General features: G+C 39.3%; 1 protein-coding gene across 4 annotated transcripts in view; it reads left to right on the top strand.

The window, feature by feature from the left end:
• Positions 1–22,735, top strand: part of LPIN1 (lipin 1) — a 109,566-nt gene that overhangs the window by 8,443 nt on the left and 78,388 nt on the right. Inside the window, exon 1 of one of the 4 annotated variants that reach the window (XM_039331936.1) lies at positions 9,829–9,848. The exons of the other annotated variants lie outside the window; for them this stretch is intronic. The gene's annotated coding sequence lies outside the window, so the exon portion shown is untranslated. Of the gene's footprint in view, positions 1–9,828; positions 9,849–22,735 lie in introns of those variants that run through there. 4 annotated transcript variants of the gene reach the window in all.

The raw sequence follows: 22,735 nt of genomic DNA on the forward strand, positions 1-22,735 counted from the left end.
GAATTACTACTAGAGCAAAAAGAATAGAGTGAAGTCCATTACCAAACCAACCACCATCTGAATATAAGCAATTATTGCTGTGTTAAAAGCCAGGTTAGTGACTACATATGCTGCCTTACTCTATTAGAAGTGAAGGAATAATCCATCATATACAATCGTAATTTAGTTGTTGATCTTGAAGCCTGATGTTCACTAACGATAGTACCTTAAGACTGTATCCAAGTTCTTTAAGCATTGGTAGAGAGCATAATTCTCACTTTGTACAGATAGTCCTCATTTAGAAATGATATTAGGGACTAGCAACTCAGTCATTAAATGAAGTAGTGACAATGAAACTGTGATTGTGCTTATGCTTTTTACTTCATCTTTTCCTTGCTTTACAGATCTGTGAAAGTTGTAAATGGGAGCACTGGTTGCAAAGTTACTTTCTCATCAATGTTATAACTGTGAATGATCACTAAGAAAAGCAATTGCTAAATGAGGACTACCTGTATATTTCAAGGCTTTAAGTTCTGAATAACACTAATAGGATACTGAAAAAAAGCCCAACTATATGGTTGAGGAAGACCCAGTATATATTTAGAACTATAGACTTCAGCCTTAGCATGCTAGAAACCTCTTCAACTGATGGAAATTTGTTGAGTTCCTTGAGCACGCAGGTTAAAGTCAATGAGAATCAAGCCAACACCTGAAATGATTGCTGCCTGATTGTCATACATTTCCTTTGTCACTAGGTGGCTGACTGATCATAGTTTAAGATTCATAATAGTATGCAGACGATCAAAAAGAGGAGTGACAAGGGCCTGGATAGAACTGGGAACAATTGTAGCATGAAGTGTGGAAGGAGGCAAAGGATTGCTTAATAGAAGGCAGATTTTGCTATACCAGTAGTTCAGGAGGCTCAGAAGCAATGCCAGATCAAGTTTCTGATTCAGTTCCAGTGGCACATGCTCAAAGGGTAATAGGTCAGAAGGGACGGGAGGGAACAATTTGTCCTACAGAATCAACACTGTGATTCTTTGTAAGGGAATAATCTTAGAGTGCAGTTCCAAACCTGAAACCCAATTAAGTCGAAAGGGCAAACAAGGGGCAGTCAGCGATACATCTAAATTGATTTATTGATAAATCTAAATTTCAGATGAAATATTTAAAAATATTTTTATCTTTCCATTTTGGCTATTTAAGACTGTAACTTTCAATGCTTGTGCTTCTACTCAGAAGTAAATTGCAAAGGGTTCAGTGGTTCTATTCCTAAGGAAGGGTACACAAGACTATATCCTTAATATTTAATATGTATTGTTTATAGTTTGCACCAAAACAAAATCTAGATTCTAGAAGAAACATTATCGTAGGAGCAGCACATATATCTTGCAAAAAATATTGTCGAGTTGCATTTAATTAGATCTACATAAAGCAAATAATATTTTAAGAAAAGAAGCTGTGATGATACAAAAAGTATCATCAAGCAATGCAAACAACAGCTGTGCTGTCCATCTCTCTCGCCCCCTCACTAAATCAGTGTTTGGGGTATGCAGTTCCCTATAATACATTGGACATTTGTTTCTAATACTGCCCCTGCACCATTAAAGCTGTGGTGCTGTTTATGCCATTTTAAACTCTCGTTGTTTGATTGGTCAAAGGTGAAGGCTAGGATTTATCTAAGTGGCACATTGTTCATATTCCTGCCAAAACTCTGTTTGTATCTGGATCCCAATATTTACCACGGGGAAAAACAATTTTATCTTCCCAGCTCATATAATAGACTGCTCTGCAAAGGCTACTGTTTTGAAACTCACCCAAGAGACTCTAATATAACTCATGACTGATTCAGTTAAAAGCAGCTGTTTTTGAGAACCTGTCATGGGTCTTATAAATCAGCTTTCATCATTTGCCCTCCTTGTCTCCCCTGCAGAGGCCACTCCACATGCATCTTTACAAGAAACGATGATTGGAAACTGAGCAAAGAGAGAAGCAACCTAGAATTAAGGAGAAACTTCCTGATAGTGAGAACAATTAACCAGTGGAACAGCTTTTGCCTCCAGAAATCGTGGGTGCTCCATCACTGGAGGTTTTTAAATAGAGGCTAGACCAGTGATGGAGAACCTTTTAGAGACCGAGTGCCCAAATTGCAGCACAAAACCCACTTATGTATCGTCGAGTGCCGGGTGGGTGTGGCCCATTGGGTAGATGTGGCCCATTGGCTGGGTGTGACCCATTGGGTGGGCGTGGTCCATTGGGTGGGCGTGGCTGTGGTGGTAATGGCAGACTGGGTGGGACTAAAAAGTTCAATCAATCAATTCCAACTTTGTGAGATCTTTTTTTCCCTGAGAGAAGTTGAAATTGATTGAACCTTTTTTTTTGTTTTACACACAGTGGTGGAGGTCCAAAGTGAAAAGGTTTTATAAAATCCAGCTGAAGGCCTAGGACTGGGGTGATGGTGCACGTGCCCACAGAGAGCGCTCTGCATGCCATCTGTGGCACGCGTGCTATAGGTTCGCCACCACGGGGCTAGACAGTCACTTGTCTGAGATGGCATAGGTTCTCCTGCTTAAGCAGGGGACTGGACTAGAAGACCTCCAAGGTCCCTTCAAGCTCAATTCTGTTTTATTCTATTCCTCTGTGTACACAGTCACAAATAAGCAAAGGCTTCAGTTAAAGTTCTCCTTATGCATAAATCCTCAAAAGTGAATCTAATGTAACCTCTTGTGGTTTATTGCAAGGGAAGCCTTTCTAAAAGCGCATCTTCTAGACAGAGACTTAAACAGTAAACTCATCCCCACGGCAATTCCTTCTAACTCCTTTCTCCACCACCACCCCCCATGCCAATACACAGTCATATATGGAAGCTATTTTGTTTCTGTCAAATGCAATGAACTTTTGATTTCCCAGACCATTTGGAGAAGTTAGTGTCTGTTATTCATATATGTCTGTTAAATACAAAAGTTTATCATCGCAGTGATTTATATAATTTACAGTGATACCTTGGTACTCATCATTAATTGATTCCAGGAGGCGCAGTGAATACTAAAAATGAGTACCAAAAGTAAACCATATGACTTACCACGTGGCCCTTTGTTTCAGCCGGGGAAGGACTTCCTGTCTATCCCTTTTCCTATGTCAGCCACCTTCCCATCATGGCTGATGTTCTGCCCGCCCTCTGCAATTGTCCCCTGCTTCCTTTTGCAGCAACTTTCCCAGCATGGCCAACTTCCTGTCCTTTCTCTACAGCCATTCCCCTCTTCCTATCACAGCACATCAAGCACCAAATGAACAATGAGTACCAGAACAACATTTTCATATCAAAATGCATTATCAAATTAGACGAGCTTTAAAGCAGTCAAATATTGCGATACCACTGTATGTGGTAACAAAATTAATCAAATAAAACAAATTATGTCATCATTACACAAATGATCACTGTGGATGTTTCGTCCAATCCGGGCAAAGTCTCTGTATTGAGATCTATTAACTGAAATTTCACAGTATTTGGGTAAGTTACTGTCAATGCAGTACAGTTTTGTACATACCTATAAAAGCCCATATGAGCTCAGTGACAGTCCCACAAAGAAAGTAAATAAAATTAAGCAAAATTGGGATAATCTCATATAGTGCTGCCTGTTTTCAGAAGATGCAATGCAGTAAGACTAGCTGTATTGTACCTTCAAGACATAATCCCTCAGGATCAAGATTATTGATTAAAATTTTCCATTTCAATCCAAATTCCTATGAGGCTCTGAGACTGAGCAATCTCTCATCCAAAGAACTGGTTGGCAGACTGTGATCTTAAGATAGGCTTGACTGCAATATTGACAGGTCAACTGGTCCAAAGGCAGCCCAGCAGCTGGGTATGCTGGGAACCTTCTAGACTAGAGATTTGAGAATGCCACTGTGTTCAAGAGATGGTAGAGATATGCAACTTTCTCACCAATGCTGGGAATTGTGGGACTTATAGTCTAAGACATATGGAGGTCACCAGACCAATAGGTCTGACACAGTGAGCTTCAAGATCAAACAATTTTTGATTCAAAAATCATCTGTATCCCAACCCAAATCGTTCTATCTTGGTCTCATTTGACTTATTATTTCTAATCTTTCTGCTTCTATCAGTGCTTAGCTGCATGAGGGAATAATAATAATATGCACCCACCTTAGGGAGATGCTGTAAGGTTGCAGTGGAGATGATCCACCAATCTGGGTTAAACATTCAAATGCTGTGTGCTTTCCCCGCCAAAGTCTTCCCAAAGAAAATTCTCCTTTTGGAACTTTTACAGGTCAGGAATTTCTGTAAATATACATATATTATTAATTATACATACCTTCTAGCATAAATGAACACTGCTTGATAGTTGTGATTGAAATGGCATAGAAGATGAAGAAGCGGGGAGGGGGGAGGGAGGGAGGAATTAAGAGAATAAAAAATTAGGGAGGGAAAGAAAGAAAAAAACCTAAAGCTCTTCTAAGGATAAAATTCTGTTGCCATTTAAGTTGTAAAATAGAAAATATAATGCTCTCCCATGAGTTTTTAAAAATGGGTCAATGAAACTTGATAGCTAATATCTAATTAATTTGCCCCAAATCATTCTCCTAAGTATTTGATTTGATATTTTTATTTCATAACTTGATATGACAGTATTTGGAGGGTTAACATAACCTGCTATTTGATATATGATATTATTCAATTCCTGGCATGCCGTATTTGACAGCTGTTGAAACTTTTAACTGTACCAATTTAAACTTGCCTTACAAATGTCACTCAGCTCATCCTGATTCTAAGCCATCTTCATAAGACAAATATTTTCTCCTGTTAGTCAGGCAACAAATACTTTTATCAACTTTTTGTGAACACCAAGAAACAATGAAGCCAAGGTATTGACCTGATTCCAGCATCTTCTGTTTTCTAGAGATGAAGCAGGAACAAATGATTTATTTCTAGGTTTTCTTTTTCTAAGGAGATCATTTGGCTGGGAGATGATCAGGATATCCTGGAGTTACAAGCTAAACTGGGAAGAAGGCAATGACTATACTATACCATACACCATATACCAAACTTCACACAACATGACACCACACAACACAATATACTGTATATAATATTATATAATATTATTATTGTTGACAGGAAAAATAAAGATTTGTCCAGAAAACCATTAGGAGTTATACTTAGAGAAACATCTTTTATTTTTACTTTGTACTATCAATATATTATAGGTTCACCTATAATGATTCTGATGCTTTTTTGAATCTACCAGTTTTGTCTGTCCTTAGCTTTAGGGTTACAAATTCAAAATCTGGAGTGGAGCAGTACCTTTAGTAGGATAAACCAAAACATTACAAGTGCATTTCTACAGGTAGTCCTTGACGTACGACCACAGTTGAGCTCAAAATTGCAGTTGTTAAGTGAGACATTTGTTAAGTGAGTTTTCTCCCATCTTATGACCTTTCTTGCCACAGTTATTATTGCAGCTGTTAAGTGAATCTGGCTTCCCCATTGACTTTGCTTGTCAGAAGGTCGCAAAATGTGATCACATGATGCTGGGACACAGCAAGGGTCATAAATATGAACCAGTTGCCAAGCGTTTGAATTTTGATCATACGATCATGGGGATGCTAAAAAAGGCGGTAACTGAGAAAAATGGTGGTGTCACTTTTTTTAGTACCGTACTGGTGTAAATTTAAACGGTCACTAAATGAACTGTACTATACATGCTAAAATTCCTTGTAATATTAGCTGGCCTTCCTATGCAACAAAAGCAAGTTGCTGAATGGTTGTCTGTCATCTTATTGACTCAATGTTGTGCTTGTAAATCTTAAATCTCAGCATAGGTGCTGTTCTTCAAATGCTTGATCTACAAAAGCCTAAAAAACCTCTCAGTATTGCTCTTTCCAGTTCAAATTGCTTATATGTCTTCCTTTGTCTAAGCCACAAGTATTTACTCTCATTCTGCATCTAATTATTGCACAAATATACCCTGGCAACCTTTTTTTTCTGCTGGGTCCCCCAGAAGGTGCTTTCATCTCATCTCCCCTTCCCAAGTGAAACATCCTTAAATTACCCTCATCTGTACTACTGTTACAGTATTTTCTCCTTATTCCAATACCATGCAAGGGCAATTTCAAAGCGTTTATAGAAATTTGTTAGGTTTTGTCACTTTTGGAGATGATTGTAAAGAACAGAGGAAAGAGAGGGAGGAAGGAGAAAGATCCCCAAAGCTCCATCAGCAAATCAATTTTATCCTAGTAATAGCTTCTGCCAACTCAAAGGATTCTCAGAACACTCTTCCACTCAGGAATGGGGAAAGAGTCCATTAGACTCCAGCAGCCATTGTACAGAAAGGGACCTCTTGCAAACTAGTTATTATGTGAATGTTCTTATAAATCAAAGATAATTCTATCGAAAACTAGGCATTATTGGAATAATTTCAGGACAATGTGATCGTCAGATAAGAAACCTGAAAATATTTGCTATGGAACCACTACAAATTGAATGACGTAGTAGGATGTAGTCTCAGCCAAGTTTACTTTTGCCCCCACCCCATCTTTCTGCATTTGCACATTTGCGTGTGTGAACTTTCTTCCAAAGTGTTTTCGAAACAGGCAGCCTCAAGGTAGGTGTGTAAACACACAGTGCAAAAAAAAAAAAAAAAAGCTTAGTGCAGAGGGACAGGCTTTTCTGCTCTGCTATTCTATTTCAAATAGCTCAGCAAAGCTGTGATGTGTTTTGATTGGTTCATGTGGGCCACCTCCCATTTCTCAGAAGCCGATCCCTGTAGTCTGTAGATACGTGGAAAGGATATATAAAATGTGCCTGGAAGATATCAAGTGGAGAGCTTTTGTTTTCACCAGGATCTGGGTGTGAAAGGACAGGGTGCCAACAAATAATAACAGCATCCATAAAAACAACCCAGTTATTTAAATGGCAGGAAAAATAGCACTATTTCAAAACCATGCTCTTGTTATTCACAGATTCTTGGAAAGCAGGCAAATTTTTTTCTTCTCTCTCCTGCATTGTTAAAAGCAAACTTTTTAATACTTAATTTTAGCAGGACTACCACAATTAGAAAAAATGTTTTTTTGTTAAAGTCAGGGATAACCCCAGACATTTCAATGCTCGAACTGTTAGCAATAGACCCTGCTCAAGGAGCAGCCAAATTATTTTAGCACTTGAAGCAGCAAAGCCTGCAAACACTTCTCCCTTTGCAAATTAAATAAATTAAGGAACATTTAGTTGCCCCACCATGCCACCCAAAATGAATTGCCAAAGGGAACCACCACATTTAGCAAATGGCCCATGTATATAAAGCTGGGCAGTGAAGGGAATGCTAATGGGACAATTTAGGCTGAAACCACTTTATTAATGTGGTCAAAATGATTGGAAAAGCGGTGTATTTGTCACTTGCAGAGTAACGTAAGCAATATATTCCTCAAGAAGAAATCTACATGGGAATCCATTCATCCAAATGTCCTCAACACCACTCAGATAGATCCATTCTCTCACTTATTACCTTAAGTGTATAGTTGGATCTGGCAGGGAAGGGGGGAGGCAAGAAAGTTATTGTTGTAGAGGAGGAATCTATGAAGAGGAGAGATGAACAGTCTCCTTTGAATGGGAAAAGTGAATGTGTGGTTTTGTTTCAGAAAGGATGAAGACCCAGAATTTAGAAGATTCTGAAATGAGATTTGAAGGAGAGACAAATGCCCCCACACAAAGGGCATTACGCTGGCATTCTTACTGAAAATATTTTTAGGGTACTAAGGGAAGGTGTGGGGAGAAAAATAATGCAGTTACTGCTAAGCCCCCCTCTCCTGTTCTTCCAGTTTTAAGGAACTGCTTTTTGGTGACTGCCTGGCAAGTCCCTGTACTTTTGGGGGGCAAGGTTTGTCAGAAGTGGTTTGCTTTTGCCTGCTTCCTTGTGCTGGGAGAGATGACTGGTCCAAGGCCATCCAGCTGTTTCATTCCTAAAATAGGACTAGAACTCACAGTCTCCCAGTTTCTAGCCTGGTGTCTTAACTACTGCACCAAACTCGCTCTAAGGAAGTGCAATAGGAAAGTACAATTTACAGCCCTTTGAATGTTATTAGGCTCCAAATTCTATCTTCCCAGGCAACTAAACTAATAAATCAGAAATGATGGGCATTATAATCCAACAACATCTGCAAGAATCCCTGTTGTAGCAACTTAAATTTGGCAAAGCTCCTGGATACCATTTACATAATATTAGAGGTAATCTGGAATAATCTAGAATGGTTGTCTCCAATTTTCCAGAAACATGGCAATAATATTGCCAATATTAAAAAAAAGTCAAAAGAAAGCTGCCCCCCAAATATAGATCTATCAGTCTGTTAAGTATAATTAGTAGATTAGACACCCAGTGTTTATATGAATGATAATTAGAAGGGATGGATTCTGAAAACATTCAGGTGGATGGACAACTTGATTCCTGATCAGGCCAAATTGTTAGACATTTCTTATTTATATTATACCAGCTGGAAGAAAAATATACTTTTAAAGCCAATCCAGATGTATGTTTTTCTTAAATATTTGATGATCTCAGATCTACATTCGATTTCATTTCAAGAGTGAAACCATGGTATAAATTATTATCAACATTAATTGATTGCTGTTTCCTTGACTTAATGTCTGGATGATATGAAAAAAAAATCAAATAAAACATTGTACTACAATGCCCAGAGGCACTTTACCAAAGAAATTCCATCTTAGACAGGATTGCATTCTGGGTATGCTTTTCTTCAGTTTTTATATCAACTCACTTTTAACTCTACTATCCATCCAAACTGGCACCTTGGCATATTCGTTTATGAGAAAGATACTGTAATTCTCTGTCAAAGTCCCAAAGATTAAAGAAATGGATACGTTGTCTTGTTTTCTACTAGCGCAATCCATCTTTAGAGATAAACTATAATAATAGAAAAATGGAATTTACAAAGGCCAAAGACATGGAATCTAAGCTGAGTGGGTGTATCTAGTCATAGGTGGCTTGGATAAAAATAAAGTTGAAATAAAGTCAGGGAGAAGGCACACCCATAAAAATTATGTGACACAAATCTGCATCTAGGATGCCCTGTTTATGCCTGCTGCAATAAACCTCCTTGCCTCAAAGGCTTGTGCATCCAGTTATCCATTTATCGTTATGAGTATCATTCAAGTCTATTTCACATTATCAGTGTATTTATTAATGAACTCTAACAACAGCAGCTTGCATATCTTATGCCAGTCATTATAAATCTACAGTTTTTATAATGTTGGTTGTGTTTGTTTCATTTTACTTTGTTTCTTTTTAATCTTATTTCTAACTTAGGCTACTTAAGGCTGGCCAATGACCAAAATAAAGTAATTTTATGTTATTTTATTTCACCAAAGCAACATTTTCATAAACTTTTCTTTAACTAGATTTATTGGAAAGAGCAAGGGAACAAGTTACAGAAAACTTGGCAAAAGGTGGGCTTCCTTTGACATCCAAATTATCTTTATATTGTTTAGGTAAAAGTTCCTGGATTCTCTTGTGATGCACCAGGGAAATGACTACCCATTTTAAACATGCAGATGTTCTGCTCTTTTAACATTATGCACGGCATCATCCTCTTTCCCAGGCTCTACAAAAATTATTGCTGTTCACATGATTAATATAAGGCATCTGAATATCAGTAATTCTTAAAGAATAGACTAGCAAAGGCTAAGTGATCTAAGCTCTTCTAACTGATATTTATTGCAGTGATAGTTCTCAAATGCCATCTCTCCTATCAGACATAAAGCCAGCAATGATATTGTTTTCATCGCTAATGACTCAACAAATGTCATCTGATTCTTGGCACCTTGGTTAACTTCAAATGTGAGTAATTACATTTTATCTTCTTTCTGCTTCTTATGACTGCATATAATTTTGCAATATTACATTTCCTTTGTAGTATTCATCTGTGAGTGAGCATTTCTGGTCATTGATGGCTTGGAGGAAAGTAAAATTGCAGTAAGGTCATTGAGGTCAGAATTTGTTCTAAATAAGTGGTTTGAGATGGACCTTACGGTAGCACAATCTATTGGTGCAGCATGAATTTTTCATAACAGAACAGAATCATGGAAGGGACCTCAGAGATCTTCTGTTCCAATCTCCTGCCCAAAACAGGAGACCTTATACTTAGGAAGAAACTTAGGAATTTATATAATATAATATAATATAATATAATATATATATTTCAGTAAAAAAATCGCTATTCTTCAATTTTTAATGTAATTTTTAATACACACACACACACACACACACACACACACACACACACACACACACACACATATATATATATATATATATATATATATATATATATATATATATATATATATATATTACCTTGAATGTGCACCCTGTCAGCCCAAGTATGGGAGAAAGAAATCTTCTTTCTTTTCTTTTCTTTTGCCTGTGTCAGCTCAATCCAGAGCCATCCACAAGCAGCAGTCGCCAACTGCGACATCATTTAGCAACCTAAATATATATATATATATATATATATATACACATGTGTGTGTGTGTGTGTGTGTGTGTGTGTGTGTGTGTGTGTGTGTTTTCTGAGGTTTTCACGGGTGTTTGTATGTAGGTCTTTGGTTATTCGGGTTTTCTCCTGCGTCAAATTGGAAGTGTCTTGGCGACGTTTCGACGAAGTCTCATTCGTCATCTTCAGGCTGGTGCTTTCGGCTTCATGCTTCTAGGAGCAATATTGCTGCTAGAAGCACGAAGCTGAAAGCACCAGCCTGAAGATGACGAATGAAACTTTGTCGAAACGTCGCTAAGACACTTCCACTCTCTTCAGCCAGACTTACTCTTCTGAGATTCGAACCTGGGCTTATCTGCATGCTATATATATATATATTCAATATTCACCCTAACCTCTGCTTCCAAAGAGAATTGAAAAATGATTTTATATGTAATGTTTATATAAACAAGATTTTATATTTGTATATTTCTATGTATGTTTTAAGGCACAGGTATCAAACTGCTAGCTCGTGGGCCGGTTGCATCATATGGAGGCCACGTCCACCCCAGCTCTGGCAATGTGAAAAAGTCACGATACATCACGAGACGTCAGCGAGTTTGACACCCATGTTTTAAGATAAATAGGCAAAATGAAGTTCAGAATTTTTCTGGGTTAATATAGCTTTAATATCCTGTTTCTCCTTATAGTTTCTGACTCTTCCTGTCATAAATGTATAATAATTTATAAAATTTACATAATAAATGTACATTAATTTGTAAAATTTATATAATAATTTCTTCCTCATACTCAGGAACAAACTTAGGAAGGACCCACCCTAATGGGCCTAGCACCTAAAAGTGGTGGGCAGGAAGTTTATGCTCTCAGTTTTGCAAGATTCTGTTAATGTAGCCTTATAGTAAAGAAGATTTTACCCATCTAACTGTGTTTCCTGTCTGGCTTACCCCAGAAGGCAGACAGGAAGGTGCTCTAAATCTAAACTACAGCGATCAGTTTCTCACTGTGGTGTAAAACTGTATTCAGATTTCAAATTATGAAAGGTTGTTCACACAAGAAATGCTCTCCTATATGAAAACTGTGTGAGATCATAGGTTTGCCATAGTAGGAATAATTTTGTTCGTGTTCTTTTATGTGATTTTGCTATGAGCAATATAGAAAGAAGAGAGCCAGTTGGATTTAATGATTAAGGCACGAGGTTAAAAACCAGGAGACTGGGAGACGAAGCTAGCTGGGTGAATTTGAGCCAGTCTCTCAGCCCTGGGAAGGATGCAATGGAAAGAGGCATCAAGCCTCAAAAGGACCAGGAAAGATAGCTATTGGTCATCTGTAAAAAAACAAACAAACAAAAAACCACAGGCTTCATTTGTCATTTATAGAGCAAAGGTTGCTAGAGATTTTGCAAGAAAATGCCCACCAAACTGGTTTAGGACAGTAAGAGGAATTCCAACTTCCTAGCAGATAATCACATATTAAAAAAGAATCATTAATTTGTTCCTAGGAATGGTCAGGTGACCATTTTGGAACTAACTATTTCTGGACAGAAAACAGCAGAGTCAGAAGCTGCAAGGAGAAACAGTGTATTAATCTATATTAGCCTGGAAAAATTCTGAACTTCTTTTTACCTTATTTACCCTGGAGCTGTAACTAGGTTTTAAGTTATGAAGTTGCCACAAAAAAAACAAACAAAGGAAAGGTAGCAAAATTGATCATTCCAAACTGAACAAGATATTTCCACAATGACCTTCACTGACACTTAATTATTGAGGGTAGGATTTCAGAATGTGCTGTATGGCTTGAAGCCAGATGTGTTCCCCAGTCTCCCTTCTGAGACCTTCTTCAGAGGGGGGTTGAGATTATGTGTGTGTGTGGGGGGGGGGGGTTGTAGTTTTTAAATGTCTGAGTGGAGCTTAAGGAGCAAAAGGTGTACCTTAAAGCTTGCAGATGTTGAAGGATTCTTTCTTCTCTCAACATTCTGGAAAACTCCTCCCAAAGTAGAAGATGCCAACTGGTGACAGTTGTGCACTCCTAAAATGGCTAGTCTGATATCAATTACATTTTAAGCTGTGCAGGATCTTCTAAAACTGTGGATCATTATAACCTGATTATTTCAAAAGAGTAAACCATTTACAGTTCCCTTTATTTAGGAAATTAGCCTGCTCCTAACTTCTGGAACATGGTTCCTCTCGAGATTTAGATGCCCTCACTCTGTTGTTGCTTAGAAGGGCTATGAAGACCTTTCTTTCTACCCTGGTCTTTGGCTTGGAAAGTTAGACCCCCCTTGCTTCAGCGTACCTGCCATCTTTTACAATATTTTTTTTTTACTTTTTATTGGTTTTATTGTAATTTCTTCAATTTATTATAAGCCACCCAGAGTTGCTGAGAATCAGGTGGCATACTGTTGTTATTATTACTGGACTAAGCTACAATGTCGTTTGTCTGATTTTGGTTCAAAGCGTCTTGTGAATCCAACCAAATGTAATGTATTCAGTAAAACATGCTTAAACCAAATAGTTGCGTAGCATAATGCAACTCAGTTGGAGAATTTGGAGCAAAACTGACAATGAAGAACATGCTCAGGAATAAGAAGCAAGGAAGGCTAATGCTAGGTGGCTGTATGCTCACCAAATAAGAGTAACAAACAGAAAAAAAGAAACTTAAGGTTCCTCTTCTCTGTTATCTAAAGGCAGCTCTTATAACTACCTTCCTATATTAAAAGAAAAGAAGATAGATGCTGGAAGAGCTATTTCTCCCTTGTACTTTTATTTACTGTACGTTCACTGTACTTGGGGTGGTGATGTGTTTAGCAAGTATGATAAGGGTTCTTGTCAGGCGCAAGGAACCAGGATGACACAGTACTTGACCAGAATGGTATGTTTGTTGCTACTCACTTATTGACAGGAATCTAACCGATTAGTTGTATTAACTAGATAAGGATTCCAAAGTTTAGGGAGGGTCTGCTTTCCATAGCTTACTCCCTCTCAGTGATTCCAAGCTACATTTAATCACATCTGTATTTTTAAGGCTTTTCTACTCAAAAGCGAAGGCTCCTGATTAGGCCAGAATTCCTCCTATGTGCAAGATCCATAACTGCAAGATCAATATCATGGCTATAAGACCCCACTTCACGTTCCCCCAGCCCACAGCAGCTCCTGCTGCTTTGCTCCCTGATTCATTGCACCGGCTGTTTTACATATGGTGTTGCTTTGTAGGATGAAATGTCACCCATGTGAATGTCCACCTGTAGTGTAATACAATCATGTATTGTACATGTACTGTATACAATTAGACAGAGATAGGGCATGGTTAATATGTCAGTAGTGGCAGCCCAGTTATGTAGTCTAAAAAAGGAGATTTGAAGAGGAACTGTCCCACATTACTCCCATCTTCCTAGATGCTACTCTGAATTAGCTATCCAAATTTGTCATCAATGAAACTTTAGGCTTTGGTTGAACTATGTCTTCAACCCATTAATGGGTGCTTTCCTAGAGATTCTGAGGGATGCTGTCAGATCTAGGTTGTGTGTAGGTCATTTGCCTTATGGATAATTTCAGGTGTTCAGAACTTCATGGATGGATTATTGTCTCTGTGATGCTTACAACTATGCAGTTACACAGGAGGCCATGAAATGAATTCCACCAACAGTCTTTCCAAAAGGTCAAGGACCACAGAGTATGTCAGTTTCAGCTCTGAATCTGAAGTCTCAGAGTGCTTCTCCTCTTTATTTTTTCTGTCTTTACTTCCTCACCTACAGTACTTGTGCCTACTTGGGTTGAATGGTTTGGAGTCTGGGCTAGCTCTTTCGAGCTGTTCCTCCTCCTTTGTGACCATCCCCAGCCCCTTCAGTGACATCCCTGCCAAGCAAAATGAGGCAGTTATCATACACATTCTCTAGGGGACATTAAGATCTGTTCAGGTTTTTTAGTCCTCAGGGAAGGACATTCCTCTTCTCCCAGGAAATGCTGTAATTCTGTTTTTGGTTTTTTTCCAATGTCCATCCTACATTGGAAAAATGAATTTATACCTTTGTTGTTTACTAGCTGCTTTTCACAGCTTGTTTTACTGTTGTTCTTTGAAAATGGTTTTAGGTACACAGATTTTTAAATGACAGTGCAAGTCATTCAGAGAAATTATGAATGACAAATTATCTTTGTCATCACTACTATACATTCTTGGGTAGAAAGAATTTCAAAGCCATTAGCTATCTTTTAAGATGAAATCAGACCCAGACATCTACTTTCCCCTGCCATAAAATTAGCAAGATTTCCACAAAATCTGCAAGATTTTATTAATTTGCTTGGTGTCCGGTTTACTGCCAAATATATATGGACTGAAACAGTTTACTGTGCATGTTCCTAGAACAAGACAAACAGAACATTGACATTGTCATGATATATGCATTTGTTCTGAGACTTCATGATGCCTGGAGCTGTTATATGTCTAGTTTCACATCTTAAATCCATTTTCCAAAGCTTGTAAACATGAAAACTGACCTGGGGTAAGTTCAACTGTTGGGTTTATTTGCCTGGTACGTATGTGCCTAGGCTACATAGTACAAATGTTATTTAGTGCCAACTCTTCCATGGTGTAAGAACAGATTTAGTCTAAGCATTGCTTCATATAAATTCAGGATATTAATAGCAGCAAAAGAAGGATGGTATATAAAGAAGGAAAATTGTACAGTGCAGTATAGTTCTGTGTAAACATCTGTGTAGAAGCGTGTAATGCTAGAGGCAGTAGTTCCCATAAATTCATAATCCACAATACTATTGTGTTTTTAATCAAGAATAAGCAGAAGATTCTCAGAGCATTCACTAATCAATACATGTATGCTTGTGTTTTATATGCTCTAAAACTTGTGAGGTTTCAGGAATTGAACACAAAAACAACAAGGAATAATGATTTATCTTCAGTCAGATGTATTGTAACTTTGAATTGAGGAGGAACCTTCTCTGTCTAAGTCTAAAGCAGTGTTTCTCAAACTTGGCAATTTGAAGATGTATGGATTTCAACTCCCAGAATTACCCAGTCAGCATAGCTGACTGAGGAATTCTGGGAGTTGAAGACCACACACTTTCAAGTCGCCAAGGTTGAGAAACACTGGTCTAAAGTCTTTAGGCTTTAACTCTCTTCCCCTTCCCTTGAAAGGAAGTCTTCAATAGTCTTCCATACAACATTCACTCTATTTCTTTTTTAAAAAAACTAAACGAAACACCAAGCCACATTGGCTTTGTTGGTTTTACTTGCTTTACTTAGATATATGTACTCAAATGCATCTATTACAAACCATAATGAGGAAGTGACATGTTGCAATGTCACAAGACAAGCTGCAGTCTTTTTCACTTGCATTCCAATGCAATATGTAAATTATGGGTGGCAACGTGATTCATGGAGTACATATACTCCCTTTTATCTTCCTTAAATATAGCATGCATATAGTTTAAACTACAGTAAAAAGCAAAATGAGAATACAATTGTCAAATGCGATCACTCCCTCAACTGCCTGGTTTCCTCTTGGGCATGCTGGCAACTGTCATGATAACTTGAAATTTCACATGATTTGATCCAGGGATCAGGATAACACAACCTACCTCCTGAGATAGTTTTTCCTCTCTTTTTTGGACGAAAAAAAATAAATCAGTGCAAGTTTCCATTTCAGTTTTAGTTTCAGTCAATTACAGCAGGTTAGCCAGCCAAATCAAATTCATTTCTCCTGCTTTCTTGTCCAGAAATGGCAATACATCTATAATTCAAGTTAAAATCAACAGAAAATAGACTATTTTACACAATGTTTGTCAAGCATTTTTTAGTAAAACAAAGTCCCTCATTTCTGGTAATGCCTATTATATGGTAATTGTTATGTTTGTGTTTTAGAGTGTTGATTAAATATGAGCATTGCTGATTCTGTGTCTTCCCCCTCTTTTCTTTACAAATTGTAAAGGTCTTCTTTTTCCCAAGTTGTCACTTCCCTGGCTAACTAGTTGAACATGTTCATCCCAGTCTTGTCTTCTTCAGCTTTCCATAAAAGTCATCTGCATTGAGCAGATTTGTCCTAAGGTGGTCCTCTTTTTCCTACAGTGGCTCTTCAAATCCTTCCCCAATTATAACTATTTACAGGAAATCATGGACAATAGCCAATTCTTCATTGGTCTACCAGCCATGAAATCATCATATCCTCCTCCTCCTCCGCCGCCTCCTCCTCCTCCTCCTCCTCCTCCTCCTCCTCCTCCTCCTCCTCCTCCTTTTAAAAACTTTTTAAATCCAACACATTCCCCTCCTACTTTTGTCTGCTCAGTAATAGCTTCCTTCTTTTCTATGGGAAATTTGTGAAAGCTTATGCTGTTTCTTCTCTGCTCAGGTTCTTTGTCAGCTAAAAAGAACAAGTTTAACAGGTTGTATAGGTGACTGGATACTAAAAAACCATGTGTGGTCCCAGGCTGTCAATAATTGTCTGAAAAGTTTGTGTAAGATTGAGCATAATTTTATACATTACTTATTTCAGACGATCTAATCTATTTGTGTCTGTTTACTGTGTCAGATATATAAAGCGAGTACACACAATAGGTTTTGGTGAAGGATCAGAACTTCAACAAGTATGATTTTTCCTGATACATGTAATAATTTATCTTTCCATCTTTTTAAAATTATAATTTTATAGCAACATCAGAAACTTTTGAGAGATATCTCCCAGGTGTTCAGTGGCCTTGAATACTTCTAGACATATAGATAAATGGGTATGGACTGGCCCAGATTGATAATAGAACTGTTCAAAGAATGTGAATGGCATAGTATGGGCAGTGATTAGGTGTTGATCTATTTTACTTCTAGTGTTTACTACATTGGCAATGACAAATGAAGTGGTTTACCCTGTAGTCATATGTCACTGTGCAGTCCCTACATCATTCTAAACTGAATTAACTGCATCATGAATCTTTCATTGAAAGAATGTCATTATGCAATGAAACCACCCGTTACTAAGGGAAAAGTCTATTGCCTAGAATCCATTGTTCATGAATCTTCTCAAACTCACACCTCATTTGGCATGTGGATATTCTAGATTGCTAATTCTGCAGCTTCTGTTATTATATCACCCTTATGTAAGGGCAAGCTATACCAAATGGGCACAGAAGATTTTATTCATTCTCTATCTTGTGATGAAGCAAACTGAAATGATATCATATTTATTCTAGTCTTTCTCCTCCCTCCCTCCCTCCCTCCCTCCCTCCCTCCCTCCCTCCTCAAGAAACTTATTGGTGTTATAAAATACTGTTCTATGGGATGTTCAGACATATAAAGATGCTTAAATATACTTCAATATTCCACAAAACAGCAAAAGCCCTCTGTTTTGGTATTAGGTTTGCCTGGAGAGAAGCCGATCTGCAAGTTCCTTTCTGTTTCTTCCTATAGCTGAAACATTCTCTCTCTCTCTTTTTTTTTCCCATACAGAGAATGTTTATTGTCTCTTCTTTAGCTAGAGAAGGGATCTGAATGAGTTCTATTTTCCATCACCTAGCTTTCTGTGGCAGCATTATCCAAAGTTTCTCTATGAGGGAGACGGAAGGTTTCTAAATATGACACACAGGTAGTCCTTGACTTACAACAATTCATCTAGTGAACATTCGAAGTTACAATGGCACAAGCGACTTATGACTGTTTTTCACACTTATGACTGTTGCAGCATCCCGGTGGTCATGTGATCAAAATTCAGACGCTTGGCAACTGACTCATGTTTATCACGGTTGCAGTTCAGACGGTTGGCAACTGACTCATATTTATAACAGTTGCAGTGTCCTAGAGTCATGTGATCCCCTTTTGCGACCTTCTGACCAGCAAAGTATATGGGAAAGCCAGATTCACTTAACAACCATGTTACTAACTTAACAACTACAGTGATTCACTTAACAACTGTGGCAAGAAAGGCCATAAAATGGGGCAAAATTCATTTACCAATGAAGGAGAATATTTGTAGCTCAGTGTTGAAATGAGTGGTCCTCTGAGCTTGGTTGTTTTCTTGCAGATGTTTCATTACCCAAACTAGGTAGTAGTAATAGGCTACTACCGAGTTAGTAATACTAATAATAATACTGATAATACTACTAATACTACTAATAATAATATTACTACTACTACTACTACTACTAATAATAATAATACAAAAGTTGGAAGGGACCTTGGAGGTCATCTAGTCCAACCCCTATACCAGTGGTGGTGAACCTATGGCACATGTGCCAGTGGCGGCACTCAGAGCCCTCTCTGTGGGCACGCACGCCATGCCCCAGAGATGGCAACCGTCCCTCTTCAACCAGCTGCCCGGTAACTCGCTGAGGTCCCACGTGGCTGGATGCATCTCAGCACCCATGTGCTCACTGGCCTCTGTATGTGGGGGCCGATGGTGTCAGGCAGCAGCCGCCCTGGCCTCTGCCTCGCTTTGCCCTGTGACAATGGCACCCCCGCCCAGCCTCACCTTGCCTTGCCTCATCCTGCAGGACGAGCCTCCTGCCCACCGTCCCACCTGCCAGAGACCCCCTGGATCTCCCCCAACCCTGCCCGGCACCCACAGGCATCCCTCCCCAAGAGCAACATCAAGGTGATCATGCCCACCTTGGCTATACCCACCCAGTCTGCCATGACCATCATAGCCAAGCCCACCCAGTGGGCCATGCCCACCTGGCACCCGGCGATAAATAAGTGAGTTTTGGGTTGCAGTTTGGGCACTCGGTCTCTAAAAGGTTCGCCATCACTGCCCTATACCATTTCGGACAAATGGCTGTCCAGTCTCTTCTTAAAAACTTCCAGTGTTGGAGCATTCACCACTTCTGGAGGCAGGTTGTTCAACTGGTTAATTGTTCTAACTGTCAGGAAGTTAATAAGGAGTGTGGCTTGCTGTCAAAATTCATTTAACAACTGTCCTGCTTAGGAACAGAAATTTTGGGCTCAATTATAGTCATAAGTCGATGACTATCTTTATTTATTTATTTATTTATTTATTTATTTATGAGACTTATATACCGCTTTAAGTGCAAGCACTCTCTAAGCGGTGTACACCAGTAAGCAATGTGTGTGTGTGTATATATATATATATATATATTTACATTGCCCCCAGCAATCTGGGTCCTCATTTTACCTACCCCGGAAGGATGGAAGGCTGAGTCAACCTTGAGCCACATAAATAAATATAAATTTAACTCTGAGGTAGATCATCATGGGCTTTCCCTTGTTAAGACCAAATAGAACAGGGATAGACAATTTCAGGCCAGAGTGGACAGGGTTTTTTTTTTTTTTTTTATCGATGGCTACATTCTTTAAGGAATAATTTGTTAGGGGGTCCATATCAATGGTGGGTGGAGCTGAAGGAAGCAGTGGGCAAACATGAGTATGGCCCTACATTCTATTTGATAATTCCATCTTTCTCCCAGAGATTCTAATTCCTCCTTCCCCATTTTTTCCAAATGTATTAGCCTTTTTTTCTCAGTCAGTTTTTTTTACAGTGGATGGGACAGTTTATTATACTTATAACGTCAGTCAAATATTCCACGTTGCTCATAAATAAAAATGTATGTTGTAGTCTATTCTTGATTATATAAGTCTACTGAAGATCTGTGAGGTAGCTTCTCATTTCCTTTATAAAAATGATCTGCTATTAAAATGTTAAATATTCCAGGCTCTGGGTTTCTATCTCTGAAAGGGAGACCATTTGGGTATTATTTTTAACTTTGCAGGGTAAAAAAAAAGTGCTTGTGTTCAACTCTGCCCTCGAATTCTTGGCAAGAGGCCCAGCCTGTCACAGGCTGATTATATCACTGCATGAAGAAAGTTGTTTGTGAAACTGAGCGTACAGTTTTTGTTTTCCCAGAATCAATATCTTTATGTCTTATGTTATCTGAAACATCTGCACAATTGCCTCATTTATTGTGAAACACCACTGCTGTTGTCAGCCTCAGACAGAAGGTGTTGTGTGCAATCACAGTTCCTGATCCTGGCCTTTAGAAATATACTGCAAGTGAGGAATGCAGGCCCTGCTTCATAATGTAATGTCTTTAAACAAGATCTAGGACTCTACAGCCTCAGCAGAATCAGTTGTGAGTCCTCCTCGACACTTCTTTAAAATACTATCACTCCTGATGATCTCTGTTGTCTCTCTGAAAATAAGACCTGTTTAAGAAATGGATTCCAGGAACAACTAGAAATGCTGTAGGGCAGGATTATTATTATCTGATCCAGCAAAAATCTGGAAAATCACTAAAAGGAAGCAAAAATCTTAATTCTTTATATCTCTTTAGTGTCATCTAATGGTCATCAGGATTTTTGAGGGCTAGACTTGGTAACCTCTCCTTTGGAGACAAGAAATACACCCATCAGTTAAAGAGACGGACTGAATCAAGAATAGGCTGAAGCTAAGTCAAGATGGAGTTTTCCTGTACAAAAACACAGGGGAAAAAATGCTTTGGAATTCAAAACCACTCTTTTCAGTGCTCCATCACTTCTTTCCTGCAGCATCCATGCTGAACATGGTAGAAAATGAAAATGGTGGTTCCCAGGCCCAGCACTTGGATCTTTCCCGCCAAATTGCTGTGGTTTCCTATAACAAGGATACCACCACTTTACTAGGAAGTCCCTTAAAAGAAGAGTTATAGGGCACTACTGTATGTTTGGTGTTTACTTCTTCTTGTATAAAAGAACGAGGCTTTTTAATACTTCTTACTTAAGCAAAGAGTGATGCCAACTGAACACAGGTAAGAGCCTATATTAGCCTCTACCTTATGGTAATAGGAGTGTAATTACTTCTCCAGCCTTATTAAATCTGCAGGTTGCCAACCAGCAGCCCGGGTTCAGGTAACCATGTCCTTCCTGGGTAAAAAGAAGTTGGATAAACTCTGGCAGGATCACTGTGAGGAATATTCTCAGCATCTGTCAGAGCTGGTCTTTGGCTGGGCAGATCCCTCTGATGTGATGGAAACACAGTATTGGGCTGAGCTGCTGCTCAATTTAGGAGTCCTGAATTCCTGGCTCCTGCTAAAGGAGCAGGTACTGGTAGCAACTGTGGCTAAGGGGGGGGGGGGGCTTTTCAGTTTCATCTAGTGCACCAATTGTGCCTTTTCCTGGACCTAGCTCACAGTTACTCATGCCTTGGTCACTTCCCATTTGGTTTACTGCAATGCACTCTGCATGGGGCTGTCTTTGAAGACCACCCCAAAATTTCAAATGGTCCAGAATGCTGCACCAGAGAGGCCTGTAAAGCACCATGAAGTGCTATATAAGTCTAAGTGCTATTGCTATTGCTATCATACTGTGCATGCTGCTACATTCTGGACCAGTTGAAGTTTTGGGGTGGCCTTAATAGACAGGCCCATGTAGAATGCATTGCAGTAACCCAACTGGAAGTGACCAAGGCATGAGTGAATCCTGACAATCACTAGATGACACTAAAGAGATACAAAAAACCTCTAAGATTTTTGCTTCCATCTAGTGCAGACATGTCAAACGCAAGGCCCGGGGGGCCGGATGTGGCCCACAAAGTGATTTCATGTGGCCAACAAAGCCATCCTGGAAACAGTGAGGGAACAGCCCCCTCTGCCTTGGCCCTGGCCCAGACCAGCCGGGAGCCAATGTACAATTTTGTTGTGGCCATCTATGCTGAAACGCATTCAGTCTTAGCTCCCTAAGCCCCCCCCCCCCCGCATAGCCTGAGAGGAACAGTGAGGCTCCTCCAGTGGACCATGCCTTGGCACTTGCCCTGGTCCCACCCCCTTCTGCCAGAGACCCTCAGATCTGTCCCACTCCTGCCCAGGCCCTCACAAGCATTCTTGACGCGAACGATGTAGAGCTGGCCACACCCACCCAGTAGGCCACACCCACTCCATCCACGCCCACCCAGTAGGCTGCACTTACCCTGGCCACACCCACGCGTCCCCCTGAGGGCAACCGCAATGCTGATGCGGCCCTCAATGAAATTGAGTTTGACACCCCTGATCAAGATTCTTACATTTGGCAATGTAACACCACTGATGCATGACTGTGCTGACTTCCAGCTTTTTTCTGGGTGCAGTTCAAGGTGGTGTTCGCTGTTAAAGCCCTATATAGTATAAGGCCTTTCCTTAAAGGATTGCCTTTCCTTAAAGACATTGACCTGTCCTACCTGGTCAGATAGGGTGGATATGCTCCTGTTTCCTTCCCCTAAATATTACCCATCCGGTGGGAGCTAGCAGCCTCTGCCCTATGGATCACTCTGCACCAT

The sequence above is a fragment of the Crotalus tigris genome, unplaced genomic scaffold (genome assembly GCF_016545835.1).
Source record: "Crotalus tigris isolate CLP2741 ecotype Arizona unplaced genomic scaffold, ASM1654583v1 scf7180000024439.5362192, whole genome shotgun sequence".
NCBI classification, from domain to species: Eukaryota; Metazoa; Chordata; class Lepidosauria; order Squamata; family Viperidae; genus Crotalus; species Crotalus tigris.